General features: G+C 49.2%; 1 protein-coding gene across 1 annotated transcript in view; it reads left to right on the forward strand.

Moving 5' to 3' along the window:
* PPME1 (protein phosphatase methylesterase 1) overlaps nucleotides 1–14,018 on the forward strand; it is a 50,020-nt gene that overhangs the window by 568 nt on the left and 35,434 nt on the right. The window lies entirely within an intron of this gene.

Raw genomic sequence — 14,018 nt, forward strand, 5'->3', positions numbered from 1 at the left:
CAGAGGAGGCGGGGGAGCCTGTTGGGCGGGGGTTGCTGGGGGGATGGGCAGAGGAGGCGGGGGAGCCTGTTGGGCGGGGGTTGCTGGGGGGATGGGCAGAGGAGGCGGGGGAGCCTGTTGGGCGGGGGTTGCTGGGGGGATGGGCAGAGGAGGCGGGGGAGCCTGTTGGGCGAGGGTTGCTGAGGGGATGGGCAGAGGAGGCGGGGGCGCCTGTTGCGAGGGTTGCTGGGGGGATGGGCAGAGGAGGCGGGGGCGCCTGTTGGGCGGGGGTTGTTGGGGGGATGGGAAGAGGAGGCAGGGGAGCCTGTTGCGGTGGGCGGAGGGGGTGGGCAGAGGAGGCGAGGGGTGCCTCTTGTGGTGGGGTGGGCAGAGGAGCTTTACATTTTGGAACCTTATGTCCTCGTGTTGCAAGTCTTTTTTAATTTGCTGGTTGGGGCCTTTTTTAACAGGGCGACAGGCACACAGACTTTAATTTTGTACTTTGAGGGAGACTGGCCAAGGAGGTGAGGGTCTCTGTTGTGGGGTGAGGAGAGAGTTGTTGCAGGTGGGAGGATGCTGGTTGTGCAGCGGTAATGGGGATTGGCAGAAGGAGGCGAAGATATCCCTTGTAGGGTGGATAGGGATTGACAGGACAGGCAAGGGTGCCAGTTGTGTGCAAGGGGACATTTGGGACATTTACATCAGGTATGGGAGAGGAATTTAACATATTAACTTGAGATGTGTTTCAGCAGATTGAACAGTTTCACTAGAGGGTAACTTGACACTAATAATTATAATAGTTTTTGTTGGAAATTCAGTCTTGAATAAGGATATTCACAAATGTCTATGAGATGTTTATGGACCTGGCTTATCAGGCCATCTGCCTGTTGACATGAAGAAAATTAGATGAACCAGTACTACTGTGTGAAGCTGGGTGGTAGTTGAACTCTGCCAGGCAAGTAAGTCCTTGCTGAGCAATCTGCCACCCGGGATAGCACAATGCAGAGCAAACAGGTATCAGCTTTATAAACAAATTTAAATGTATTAGTAGGGGACTGTGCCCCCAGGCACCAAGGAGGGCTGGGCTGCTGCCATGCCAGCCCAGGTCCCTTCGCCCTTCTCCCCTTCCTTCCCCCACCGGCCTGGGTCACTTCTCCCTCCCCCAACTCTAACCCTCCCTCTCCTGGCCGCATGGTGTGCTAGGCCCAGCTGTAGTCCCAGCAGCTGGGGAGGTGCAGGATTGGCTGCCTGCCCTGCGTGGGGCATAGTGAAGCATAGGTAGTGCCGTGTGCACACGAAGCTCCGGGGCACTGCAGCCTCTTATGGTGGGGCAAGCTGCCACAGGTGGGCTGCTGTTCCGACCTCTCCCCTGTGTGGTCCTGCCTGTGCTGCTCACTGTCCCACCCCTGCCTGAAGAGCCCAGGGCTGCGTAGGTACCCGCCGGGAGCAGAAAGGAGGAGCAGACAGGTTTGTGTGGTGGCTCGGGGGGTGCTCTGACAGCTGCGGTAAGTGCAGCTGCTGGGGAGGGGGTAAGTCTCTGTGGGGCATCTGGAGTTCAGGCAGTCAGGCACCTTACTCGGGCTCCCCAAGAGCCTGGGGGCAGGGAGACCCTCGAGCCTGCTTCTGGCACTCAAGCCTGACTGGGAGCCCCTCTCCTAATGCTTGTCCCTGGCTGCTGTCTCTCTTCTCTCTCCACCCGCGACCCCCCCCCCCCCCGGACCTGGGCTGTCATGGCTGCCATGTGGGGTCTGCTGGCTACTGTGCCATGTTTCTTGGCATTGAAAGCCCTGTGGGGTGAGGGTGGAGAAAGGGGAGTAGGGGCTTGGTTTAAAATAGCAATTCCAAGTGGCATGGGGAAGCAGTGAGGTCGGGCTCAAGCTGGGATATGGGGGAGAGAGGGAGGAGGCAGGCTGGGCACAGAGTGACATGATGATGTCAGTCTGTCGTCCTGCAGGAAAAGCTTTTTAATATAGAGACAGAGATGAGAGCTAAGCCCTAGTCAACACTTAAAATTTAGAGCAGCCTTGCTCCATGACTCATGGAGATGAAAAATTTATTCCCAAGTGCTATGGTTCAGCTAGATGCAGTTAGCTCAACAGAATTCTTCTGTCAGCTTAGCTCGATTACCTATGTGAATTGAAAAACCTTTCATTGACACTGGAAGTGTCTACCCTATGGAGCTGCAGCTCTGCTGCTGTAGTGTAGATGTGCCCTGAGAGAGAAAGAGTGGCTAATGTTTTTTGTGAGGCTCTTCCAGATGGAGGAGAGATGAAAGAAAGGAAATGGTTAGGAAAGACTCTTGGCAGGAGCATAGTAATAGAGATGGTAAAAGGGAGATGATAGGCTGGAATTAAGGGCACTTTTAAATGTGAGAGGAAAAATCTTGAGCTTTTATATGGAAGAAAAGGAGGTGTCCAAGTTAAGGACATGCTTATAACATTCTGAGAGGAATGTCATCTTGACAGTAGGGTTCTAGATTAGCAATAATCATGCCAGGGCACAGGCTCAGAGGACAGGCCAGTATGTGGAGATGTTGTAAAGTAAAGCAGCAGAATTTGGCTGGGACCTGAATATGAGGCACCAGAGACTGGCTCTGCATGCTGGGGAGGATGGTGTTGGTAACAATGACAGAGATTAATGGAAAAGTAAAAGGCTTATGGACAGGTAATATGTTCAGATGTGGTCATTACTGGCTCAGATTCACTTTCAAACCAAAGAGAGTGCATGTTGCCTACATTTAGGCTAAGGATGAATTTAGTTGGAATTTGAAATGGTGGCACAAAATCCAGATTGAAAATATTGATGCAGAGTGAAATAGAGAATGAGAAATAATATATGGTACTTCTCTACTTCTTTTCTCTAAAGAGCTTGCCATGCTTTATGCAGATAGAAAGTATCATTATCCCAAGTTTTACATATGGAGGAACCATAGCAGAGTGAAGTTAAATGATTGGCCTGTGGTCTTACAGTGAGTGAATGTCAGTCATAAATATAAAATAGAGGTCCTGAAAACTCTGGATCTAACCATTACTTAATGATGACCCACTGCAACTTCAGCTTCTTCTGCACCTGTATTTTTGAATTTGGATATTAAGAGTAAAATTAAATTCTGTTACAAAGATATGTTATGGTAGTTAATAAGGGAGGTGCAAAGGATGAAACTTGTAGTGATGCTCAATCTTGCAATCCAGATATTGTGATGATGGACTGTTTATAAGTACAGGAGATAGACTCTCTACCTTTTCATACACTTGTCAGGTGAACAGAAAGGCCCTTCACCCTGATGTGCATTAGATATTTCTAAGCAACTTTTACTCGTCTCCAATAGTAACAGCATAACTGTTGAATGAAACTTGTTACAAGGAGGTCTGTACTGCTGCAACTCCTATCTAGTGCTGCCAAATCCTGGTATATTTTTAGAAACTTAAACTATGCTATAAAAATGTCCTTTGCAGGAGCTGGCATATATCATCTCAAGCAGGAGGAAAAATTGTTGCTAACTTAAGGTTATTAAATTTGATGAAAAACAAACCACTGGCCTTTAGGAGTGTAAGATTTGCCAAACTGAAATAGATCAGCAAAAAAGGCATCTCATTTGGGGTGGTGATTAACAGCTGATGGTTCAGAAGAAGGTAACACCTACTCCTGTAATACATTTGGGGCTGAATCCTGTGAAGTGTTAGCATCATCAACTTATGTTGACTTCAGTATGTGTTGAGGGCATATGCTCAATGCCTGATTCTGTGAGGTGCAAGGCCATTTATTGGGTGAAATATCCTATCAGACAAATATAGGAAATCAGCTTTACCCTGAAGCATGAGATCAGATAACTTGCAAAATTAAATTTTGCAGACAGGTCCTCTGTGATGTGAGTCAAATTTTTTTGGTGTCTGCATGTGAGAGGAATATTTCAGTGGATAAATTAGAACATTAGAATTTTTGTATGTTTATCTATACAGAAACTTTCCCTATAGTTCTAAATAGCGCTCTAACTTTAGATTTATTCCATTCTATGTAAATGAATGCTAGGCAATACAATTTGAAGTATAGGTTAGGGATGTATGCGAGTAGTTGACTATTCGCATTTCCCCCACACCTTGCTGCCTCTGTATCAGAGGCAGCACAGGGCAAGGAAGCAGGAACCAGCTCCCCCCAGCACTGTCTCTGTGGTGCTGTCTGCCCTCCCTCTGCATTGCTGCCTCTGTCAGATGGAGCAGGCTGTGGGAACAGGGGAGGGTGACATGAAATAGAGCAGCCTCTGCCTGGGGTGGGCCCAGGTTCGCCACAGGCAGAGGCTGCTCCAACAGCAGCCCCTGTCTGCAGGAGGTCCCAGCTCCCCTCTGGGACCTCCTGCGGACAGGGGCTGCTGGACCCAGCGTGAGCTCAGTCCTGGCTTGTACCAGGTCCGGGAGCTTCGCTCGCTGCGACTCTGCATTTTAAATGTAGTAAGAGCCAGGCTGCCTGTCCGCCCAGCTCTTTCTACATTTAAACTGCAGAGCCACAGTGGGGGTAGCTCCTGGACCGCGTGAGCCAGGACTGAGCTCCTTCACTTATCAACTAATCGTGTAGTCGATATAAATTCTATCAACTACTCATTTAGTGAAATACCCTTTTCTTAACCCTAGTACAGGTTAAGCGTCTCTGGTCCTGGGCTCTCTGATCTGGCAACCAGCAAGCCCCATGACCAGTGTTTCTCAAAGTGGTCTATGGACCTACCTGAGAGCTGCTAAATGATCGCTCCTGTTTATTTACTAGCTCAGCAGCCACGGAGCCTCATGGCTCTCATTAGCTGTGATTTGCCATTTGCGGCCAAGGGAAGCTGCTGGAAGCAGTGGCCCAGTCCACAGCACTTCCCTTTGGCTGCAAATGGTGAACCACAGCCAGTGGGAGCCGCGAGGCACGGTGGCTGCAGAGCCAATAAATAAATAAATGGGAGTGGCCAGTTAGCAGCTTTCTCGTAGTGGGTCTGCAGACCATTTTGAGAGACACTGCTCTAGACCAGAGGTTGAGAGCAGCTGGGAGCAGAGCCAGCAGCCCAGTGGCAGAAAACTTGGCTGGCAGCCCTTGGGGCCAGCGGCCAGTAGCAGAGTCCGGCTGGCAGCCTGCAGGACCAGGTAGCCGGAAATAAAGCCACAAGAACGGGTGCTGCCCCACCCATTGGGAGGGTTGGGAGGCCAGGGACAGAGTCCCACGAGCAGCACATTGGCCTGGTGGTGCCCAGGAGGGGAACCTCAAGAGAACCCAGGGGCCTGACGTCCTCTGGTCTGGCAAACTCCCTTTTTTGGACTCCTCAGGTCCCATGGGTGCCAGACCAAAGAGGTCCAACCTGTAATTAAGATTGAGTGTTTTAAATGTTTCAAATAAATATTCCTTGTTAATATATATTTTTAAAACTTAATGGCATTGAAGTACAGGCAGTCCCTGGGTTACGTACAAGATAGGGACTATAGGTTTGTTCTTAAGTTGAATTTGTATGTAAGTCGGAATTGGCTCCAGATTCAGCTGCTGCCACTGAAACTGACCAGGGGCTGACTACAGGAAGCCGGAGGCAGAGTTGCTCTGCCCCCAGCTTCCTGGAATCAGCCTGATCAGTTTCAACAGCTGCTGAATCTGGAGCCTGGGACAGAACAGCTGGGGCGCTGCCTGGTAGGTTCCCACAGGACCAACCCAGCAGCACCCCAGCTGCTCTACTCGAGGCGTCCCGCAACAAAAGCCTGGTCTGCTGGAGGCGGGGGGGGTGTGCACTAGCAGACCAGGGAGACCCGAGCAAAGCTGCACAGGCGGAGGGACCCCGCTGCCCGTGCGGCTTTGCTCCTGTCTCCCTGGGGTGCTGGGGGGAGTCCCCCCCAGCACACCAGGGAGACCCGAGCAAAGCTGCACAGGCGGAGGGACCCTGCCGCCCGTGTGGCTTTGCTCCTTTGCCCCCCAGCAAAGCCGCACAGGCGGCGGGATGCCGCCTATGCGGCTTTGCTCCTGTCTCCCTGGTCTGCTGGGGGGGGGGGTCCAGCAAAGTTGCTGGACCCCCCCCCCCCCCCCCAGCAGACCAGGGAGACCGGGAGAAGCTTTTCTCGCCCCGGAGGTCACGGGTGGCGACCCGCCGCCCGTGAGCTCCGGGGCGAGAAAAGCCCCGTTCGTAAGTGCGGATCCGACATAAGTCGGATCCGCGTAAGTCAGGGACTGCCTGTATTGAAGGACATGCCTTTGGAGCTAAAGCAAGGAAGGATTAGAGTTAAGAATTACAATGTACTTTGCACAGAAATAGACATGAGAGATGTCAAAAAAGCTGTAGTACATTTTTTTATTTACAATGGAGGTCTTTGGACATTGAGCAATAGGTGTTCATATCAAATGCTCTACTGCAGTACATAAGCACAGTGGAGTGAATTAAAAAATGCCACAGCTTTACTAAGTAAAAGTCCATCTATTAGAGAAGCTTTTGTATGTATCTGCTGTGAAATCTTTTTGCCAAGAAGTTTTAATAAAACGAGCAGGACTGGGTGACTTATCAGAGGGTGGGTATCTGTCTGGAGAGCTCAGGCTTTGACAGCTCTGTGTCGCCTAGCTAGCGATCAAGATTGCTGGGTTCTATTCTCTGACATGCCACTGAGTTGTAAGACCCTTGAGCAACTCCCTTTACCACCAAATTCCCCATGTGTAAAATGGAGAAGTTTGCCTGCTTCATAGAGATTTTCAGCAGATGAATGTTTATAACATTTAAACCTGTTTCTCCACCAACCTTTTATTTAGATTAATTATGGTAATTTGTGTTTTTAAAAGAATACCCTAACATGCCCACACTTGAGAAGAGGCTCATTCAGTCTTATTTTATTAAATCTTCCCATCTCTTGTCAATCATCTCTCTTGTATTTACATTAAATAAACTTAAGAGTCTTATCTTGTACCATTCTACGGTAGAAGTTGAAAGGACTGAGGACTTTGTATTGGGTCTATAAAGTGCTTACAATATTTCACGGAGCTGGTCTTAATTCTTTCCCTTAAAGCATTGCACGCACGGCTACCCCTCTGAAACCTATGGAACTATAAGAAAATGTTAAGTAGTGGCTCTGAGATATTTATACACGGAAAGTGTTTAGTGCTGTCATCCTACTTTAACAGTTAATTAGGAGACCTGTAACACTTGATATTTAAATAAAATATTTGTGTGTGATATTTTTCTGATGTTAAGTCTGTGTTAAATGCAGGGCAGAAATCAGTTTGTAATCCAGTGTTAGTCTGTTGTGCTGCCACTATCCCTTCTGTCCTGTGGTTGCTGTAGGCAGTTGGTTCCAAAATGTTTATCTAATGAACATAATATTCAGAAACTGTTCCCTCCATCCATAGGGTGATCTGTGTTTGACGTCATGGGGCCTTTCAGCCTACACAGCAGTGTCTACAATTTCATTAGATACCAATTTTCTTGAATACTTCTGCAAAATGGTGGTATGTTGTGTGCTGTATCCTTCACATCAGGACAAGTTTCCTGAATATCCAGTTTTTTTACCCTTTTGTTTCTCCTTGTTCTGGAACAATACACAAAAGGAAAGCCTAGGAAGTTCTACTAGCTTCTTATTCTAGTCTAGTTGATGTCATGTTGGCATGTGTCAGCGTTTCTTGCTTCCCTTACTTCGGTTTTGATCCCTGTTAACCTGTTTTGATCCCTGCTAACCTGTAATGAATGAATACCTCTAGTGATGTGAGATGGATTGAAAATACATGCTGTTTGTTCCTGTTTAAATTTTGCAATTGGATGATATAGAATTGAAGTGCTTCTTAGTCATAATGCTGCTGAGCACTTACATAGCACTTCCCATCTTCAAAGAGCTTTCAAATCTCCTCTGTGTCTGCTCTAGTTAATGGAACAGTAAACACCTGAAGCTATAAAATATGTATAGTTATTGACCTGTTCATAACAGCCCCTGCCAATTCTTCAGGTTCCTCAGTCACCATTTGTTATGAGGTATTTTTCTGGCTCCTGTTGCTATGTGAAAGGCCCACACAAACAAGGGGAAAATGACTGACCATCCAGGGCGAGAGTAAAACTGTCTATAAATAAAAATACGCCTCAGTGCAAGGGCTGGACTTGAGATCCTTTCCAGCCTTATATTTCTATGATTCCGTGATATTACCTCACCCACCTTGTTTCTCTAATATCCTGGGACTGACATGGCTACAACTACACTGCCTAAAGCATGTGCAAAGTAAAACAAAACTAAAACTTGTTTTCCTCTAATCTTTCTTTTTTATATACTAATCTTAGCTATTACTTGGAACAAAAATAGGTAAAAAAATTGACAGGCATATGATTTTATTTTTTTAGTTGATACCTTTTCCCATTATGTTCATACATCTGTTCACTTGAAAAAGAGTTGGCTTTAATTTTTTCAGACTTGGGACTAGGCCAGGTGGAATCTGGTTGGACTTTATCTTAAAATGTTAGCAGACCGATTTCCTCCAAATAACCCCTCTGTGTTGCTCCCCTTGAGTAGGGCCTATCATCAGTCACACAGTCTGTTGGGTTCTGAGGCGTCTTAGAGCAGATCATGGGAGGTAGAAGTGGAGCGACTTGGATCACTCCAAGCAAATAGAAAAACGATTTAGGAGGGAAATGAGATTTCTAAACCAGGCACTCTTTACATTCGGGTTGGTATTCTTTCTTTATAACACCCTCAAACTTCCTTAATGCAGATGTTATCCATCTTGGGAAGAGAGTTGTTGCTGCCATTTGTACTGATGATTTCTTAGGTGATGAGGAATTATTACTACTTTATCTAGGACAGTAAAGTCTTTTTATGAAGTGTCTCAGGGATCTTAAATATCAGTTAATTGAATAGTCAATTAATTGCATTAATTCTTATTGATTACTCGACTATTCTATAGTCCGTGGGCGTGGGGCCGGCAGCCAGTGCAATCTGGCCCCACTCTCAAGAAGCCCCCTGCTATTCCGTGCTACTGCCTCAATATCAGAGGCAGCAGCTGGCCTGCGAGGGGAGCCAGTTTAAAAACTGATACAGAGTTTAAAAACTGATACAGTGCAGGGTGGCAACAGACCCTGTCCAGGGGGAATCTGAGCTCCCGGATCTGGTGTGAGCCAGAACTGAGCCAGACTCTCTGCCCACTTGGCTCCTAATACACTTTAAATGCAGAGTCACAGCAGGGGTAGGTCTCAGACCTAGTGCAAGCTGGGACTGAGTCAGGCTGCTGGCCGGTCTGCTAAAAAATTTACTGGTGGGGAGGGAAATGCGTGTAGTTTATTGCATTAATCTATAAGCTTTTTCTTATAAGGGAGCTGTCGGGTTGGACCCTGTGGATAAGGTGGGCAGTGCATGGAGCCCTCTGGCTGCCCCTACATGTAGGAGCTTGCTGGAAAGGGGACATACTGTTGCTTCCTGGAGCCATGCGGTGCCACAGCATGCATGGAGCAGGGCAAGCCCCGTATCCCGCTGCACAGCCGGAGCTCTCGAGGAACGGATTAAACTGGCTGAGGGGCCAGATGCCGCCTTTTGTGCTAAGGGAAAATCAGAGTGGTGGGGAAAGGAAATGGATCTTTGCGCTGTACTTAAATTTATGAGCAATGCTAGTATTAGTATTTAAAGAGAATGGTTACAGTGGCTGCTGCAGAATAATACTGGCTGGCTTTAACAGAGCTGTTAAATGTGCATGTTTGTTTGTTTTTCCCCTCCCCCTCCATCTTTGAGTGTATTGCGTCTCTATCTGCTAAGTAGCTTCTTCCAGAGACTGACCCTTGTGCTAGCTCCTGCCACTATTTGCGTTTTAAGTATTCACTGAATACTCAGATCAGTTATTTGGTAGCAAGTTTAATACCGAAAGCATGAATCTGTCACATCCTTTTTAGTAATTGAATCAAACTGTACCCAGCACCATTTGCCATCTTTTGTTACAACAGCATTTGACTGGAGATGGGGGGGGGGGGGGGGGTGGCGGCATTAATTTTTGAAGGGTGGGGCCACTTCACAAATTTCAAAAGTGGCCTTGGGCAGAAGGGGCGGGTCCTTGGAGGGGGCGGGGTTGAGAGCTATCTTACTAGCAGCTATGCTTGGCCTGGAAGGGACCTGGAGCAGAGGGGAGGGTGCTGGGGGCAAGTGTCCTCCCAGAGGTGATTGGGGTGGAGGCTTAGAATTCACATAACATGGCTTGCAGCTCCAGGCCCCTCGGCTAATCTGTTGCCTGGCAGCCACCCGGCAGGCATGAGCCCTTTAAGTAGAAGATGTTAAAAAGGCTCGCACATCCGGGCTCCCTAGCAATGCGATAGAGGCACCAGGAGCTGCGAGCCCTTTTAACTGTTTCTATTTAAAGGACTCTTGTGTTCCCGGTGGTTGTCAGGCAACTCGTTGCCCGACAGGCGTGGGGAAGCTGCGAGCCCTTTAAGTAGAAGCAGTTAAAAGGGTTCGTAGCACAGTGCCACCAGCGCGTTGCTATGGAGCCAGAGACTTGTGAGCCCTTTCAACTGCTTCTATTTAAAGGGCTCGCGTCTTCCCCGCGGCTGCTAGGCAAGACACAGGGAGGACGCGAGCCCTTTAAATAGAAGCAGTTGAAAGGGCTCACTCGTCTCCGGCTCCCAGGCAACGCGCTAGGGGGCGGGGGCCTGGAACTGCCTCGCAGGCTGGATCAAAGCCCTAAGCAGGCTGCATCCTGCCCTATGTATCCTACAATTTCTCAAAAAGCCCCCTCTCTCCGCAGCAGCTGGGGCCAGGTGAGAAGTGTCTCTTCATGGCCACTGCAGCTCCAGGTGTATGTCCCCTGGCTGGGGCCAATCCAGGTTTGTCTACTCCCTGCGCTCCCCAGCCAGAGTGAGGAATGCAGCAAACTGCACTTTCCCCTTGCTCCCTGATGAAACAGCCAGCAATATTCCTGTGTGTCCCCCTCCCACTTGCCTCCTTAAAGAGCACCTGGGAGGATGGGGGGCTTAGCTCTGGGGCAGTCCTGGATGGGGGAGGGGAGGTGCCCTCAGCCACCCCCTTTCTCCTGCATCATGATTCTCTTTTCTGTATGGTTTTATGAGAAGCAATCCCATTCCAGACACATCCTGATTTCCTGGCACCATCAAACCCTTACCTTGCTTTAAGTTATGCTAAGAGGAAGCGGTATACCAAATGTGGTGGTTCTAGCTCTTACTGTTTAGGAGGCATTCTTGAACAGACAGGCAAACTCTCTCAAATATATAGTTTAGGTTGGAACCCTCTGGTCCAGCACCTTGTGACCTGACTGGTCCCAAAAGAGGGGATTTATGGACCATGGGAAGTACCTCCCTTAATGGCCTGTCCTGTCCCACTGCCCTGGGCCAGGGCTCCAGCCCAGCTCTGCTGCTGCCGCATCAGCCCCCCAGGACTTTCTAGCTGCCACCAGCTCAGCTGCTACTGGGGCCAGAGCTCTGCAGCCACCTGGCTCCACGGCTGGGACCAGAGCTCTACAGCCAACACCGGGGCTGGAGGGCCAGGGCCAGAGCTCCCTGGCTGCTGCTGCTGGGGCTGGAGTTCCCCGGCTGTGGAGTTCCGGTCCCGTTCTGGCCCCAGCAGCCAGGGAGCTCCAGCCCCGGCCCTCCAACCCTGGCCGTGATGCTAGGCAGCTGTGGCGCTCTGGCCCCAGTGGTGGCCAGGGAGCTTCACAGCTGCCTGGCTCCGCACGTGGGGCTGAGGCTCGTGGCGGAGCTCTGTGGCCAGGGCCAGAGCTCCCTGGCTGCTGTGGAGCCCAGAGCTTCCTTGCCACAGCTGGGCTGGAGCTCCCTGGCCACTGGGACCAGAACTCCCTGCCACGCCCCCTGATTCAGGACTTATGGATGTGAACAATTAGTCAACTCGCCAGTAAGCAAATGTTTATCGGATAATTGACACACTAGCTCCCCTCCACCCCCCACCCCGCTACCTCTATCAGAAAGAGGCAGTGGTCCAATGGTCCGGCACTCCTGATAGTCTGGAACCCGGAAGTGCTCCAGGCAGCCGGACAATTGGAGCTGCTTTGCTCCCAGTTTCCCAGAGTCAGCCGCTGGTCAGCTTCAGCAGCGGCTGACTTGGGGATGCCTGGGGCAGAGCAGCTGGGGTTCTGCCAGGTTGGTCCCTTGGCGCTGTGGAACCAACCCGGCAGCACCCCAGCTGCTCTGCCCCAGACTTCCCCAGCTGGGGTGCTTCCGGGTTGGTCCAGCAGCGTCGAGGGGCGCATCCCCCCCCCACTCCATCCCAGACCCCTCACAGCCCCCCTCTTCGGATAGTCCGGCATCTCTGATAATCTGGCACCCCCTGGGTCCTAAAGGTGCCGGATTATCGGAAGTTTACTGTAATTAGTCAATCTCCATCTTAGTTTAATTGTTTGACCAGGAAAATGCTGTTTCAACATGAAAAGGTGCAAAATCACAACTATTGTTGGCCTTGCTCCTGTTTTTTGTATGCCTGCTTGATATGTCACTAAGGAAAATGGAATAGAGGAGGAAAAGCCCTATTGGATTCTATCTATTCTGTATGCCTTCAGAGATCATTGGAGGATAATTCCCTACTGCATGTTCTGCATTGCTTTTGTGCAGTCCATTTTGTTAAAATGTGCTTGTTTGGTCCATCTCATTATACAACTTTACCCTGTGTAGCACATAAGTGTTTGATTGAAATAAGATATTTTTCAGTCTTCTGCAGGCACTGGCCATCTTGTAAAAAAAATTCATACTTTATTCTCATTCCTACTAAGAGAGCACAGTGTCACATCTTAATCTGCTCATCCTCTTGCTATAATATTATCTTGACTTCACTTTTTTTTAAATAAAAGTGATTAATCTGAAGATGGAAGGGCCTATTAACATGTAGGACATCTACTTTTTTCACTCCCAATTCCCTATTAACAGAGGATTGTTGGATACATAGTCCCATCGTATTTTAAATGTCTCAAATGGTGGGACTGCCACTACTTCCCTTGGAAAATATTGCTATCTAAAGATTAACAATTTTTTAATCTGGGCCTGAAATATTTACCAAAGCTCACCCAGTCAGAGGCTGTTGCAAAAGATGTGTCCCTCCAGTGAGGTGCATGTGAATAAAGGCCCAGTCCTAAACTGCTCAGTCTCTTCTTAGCCTCTGGGTAATAAGTGTCTGGAAAAATAAGTCATCTTCCTTCATTATTAGAAGGACGGAAGGAAAAAGAAACTTTCTCTTTTGCTTGCTTAAATTGCACTGTCTTCTCATTGCTACCTGCAGCAGGTTTGGAGTTGGGAAGGAAGTAGCTTTATCCCGTCCTCCTGACCTTGATTTCTCAAGTCCTCTTTCCTCATGAAAAGTTCCAGAGCTCCCTGCTCTGTTTTCCAAAGCAGACACAGGGAACATTGGGCTGTTTTGTTCCAATGTTATGTTGTTTATAGATTGTAAATAGCAGCCATGAAACTGAATAGAGGTGTGTAGATTTCAACCGTCCCTGCTTGAGAGAACTCATCCTAGCTCATGGCTGGGCAAGAGGCAGCCCAGAGGCCAGTTCCAGCCTGCCTCACTCTTAGATCTGGCCCAGGGACTGCATCTGGCTGCTTTCTATTTATATCCTGCTGCCCATGTCACCAAATTTCCAGGCGGTGGCTCAGACAGCAGGATCCTGTTTAAATGGCGCACAGCTCATGCTCACAGTGCTACCCCAGCAGGGGCGAGAGCTGCTTTTAAATAGCCGCAGTAACCCCAGGTGGCTGCCAGGCGATGCAATAGCAGCAGGACCATGAGCCCTTTAAATTGCTGCTATTTAAAGGACTCTTAGTCCCCAGCCCCGCTGCTACCATGTTGCCTGGAAGCTGCCCGGGCTTGCTGCGGCTGCTTAAAGGGCTCTTGGTCATGGCGCTATCCCAGCAGGGGCTGGAACAGCAAGCCATTGAAATAGCTGCAGCAACGCTGGGTGGCTGCCAGGCAATGCGATAGCGATGGGGCCAGAAACTGCAGGGCCTTCGCTGTGTTCTTATTCAAAACCTCCAGTCCCAGACAACTCTGGGGGAGAGCTAGTCTCCAGCCCCACCCCTCTTGCCCCAGGCTTCACTCCTTCAGGGAAGGAGGGAAGCCAGCCCATGA

Source organism: Pelodiscus sinensis, chromosome 1, assembly GCF_049634645.1.
Source record: "Pelodiscus sinensis isolate JC-2024 chromosome 1, ASM4963464v1, whole genome shotgun sequence".
Lineage (NCBI taxonomy): Eukaryota > Metazoa > Chordata > Testudines > Trionychidae > Pelodiscus > Pelodiscus sinensis.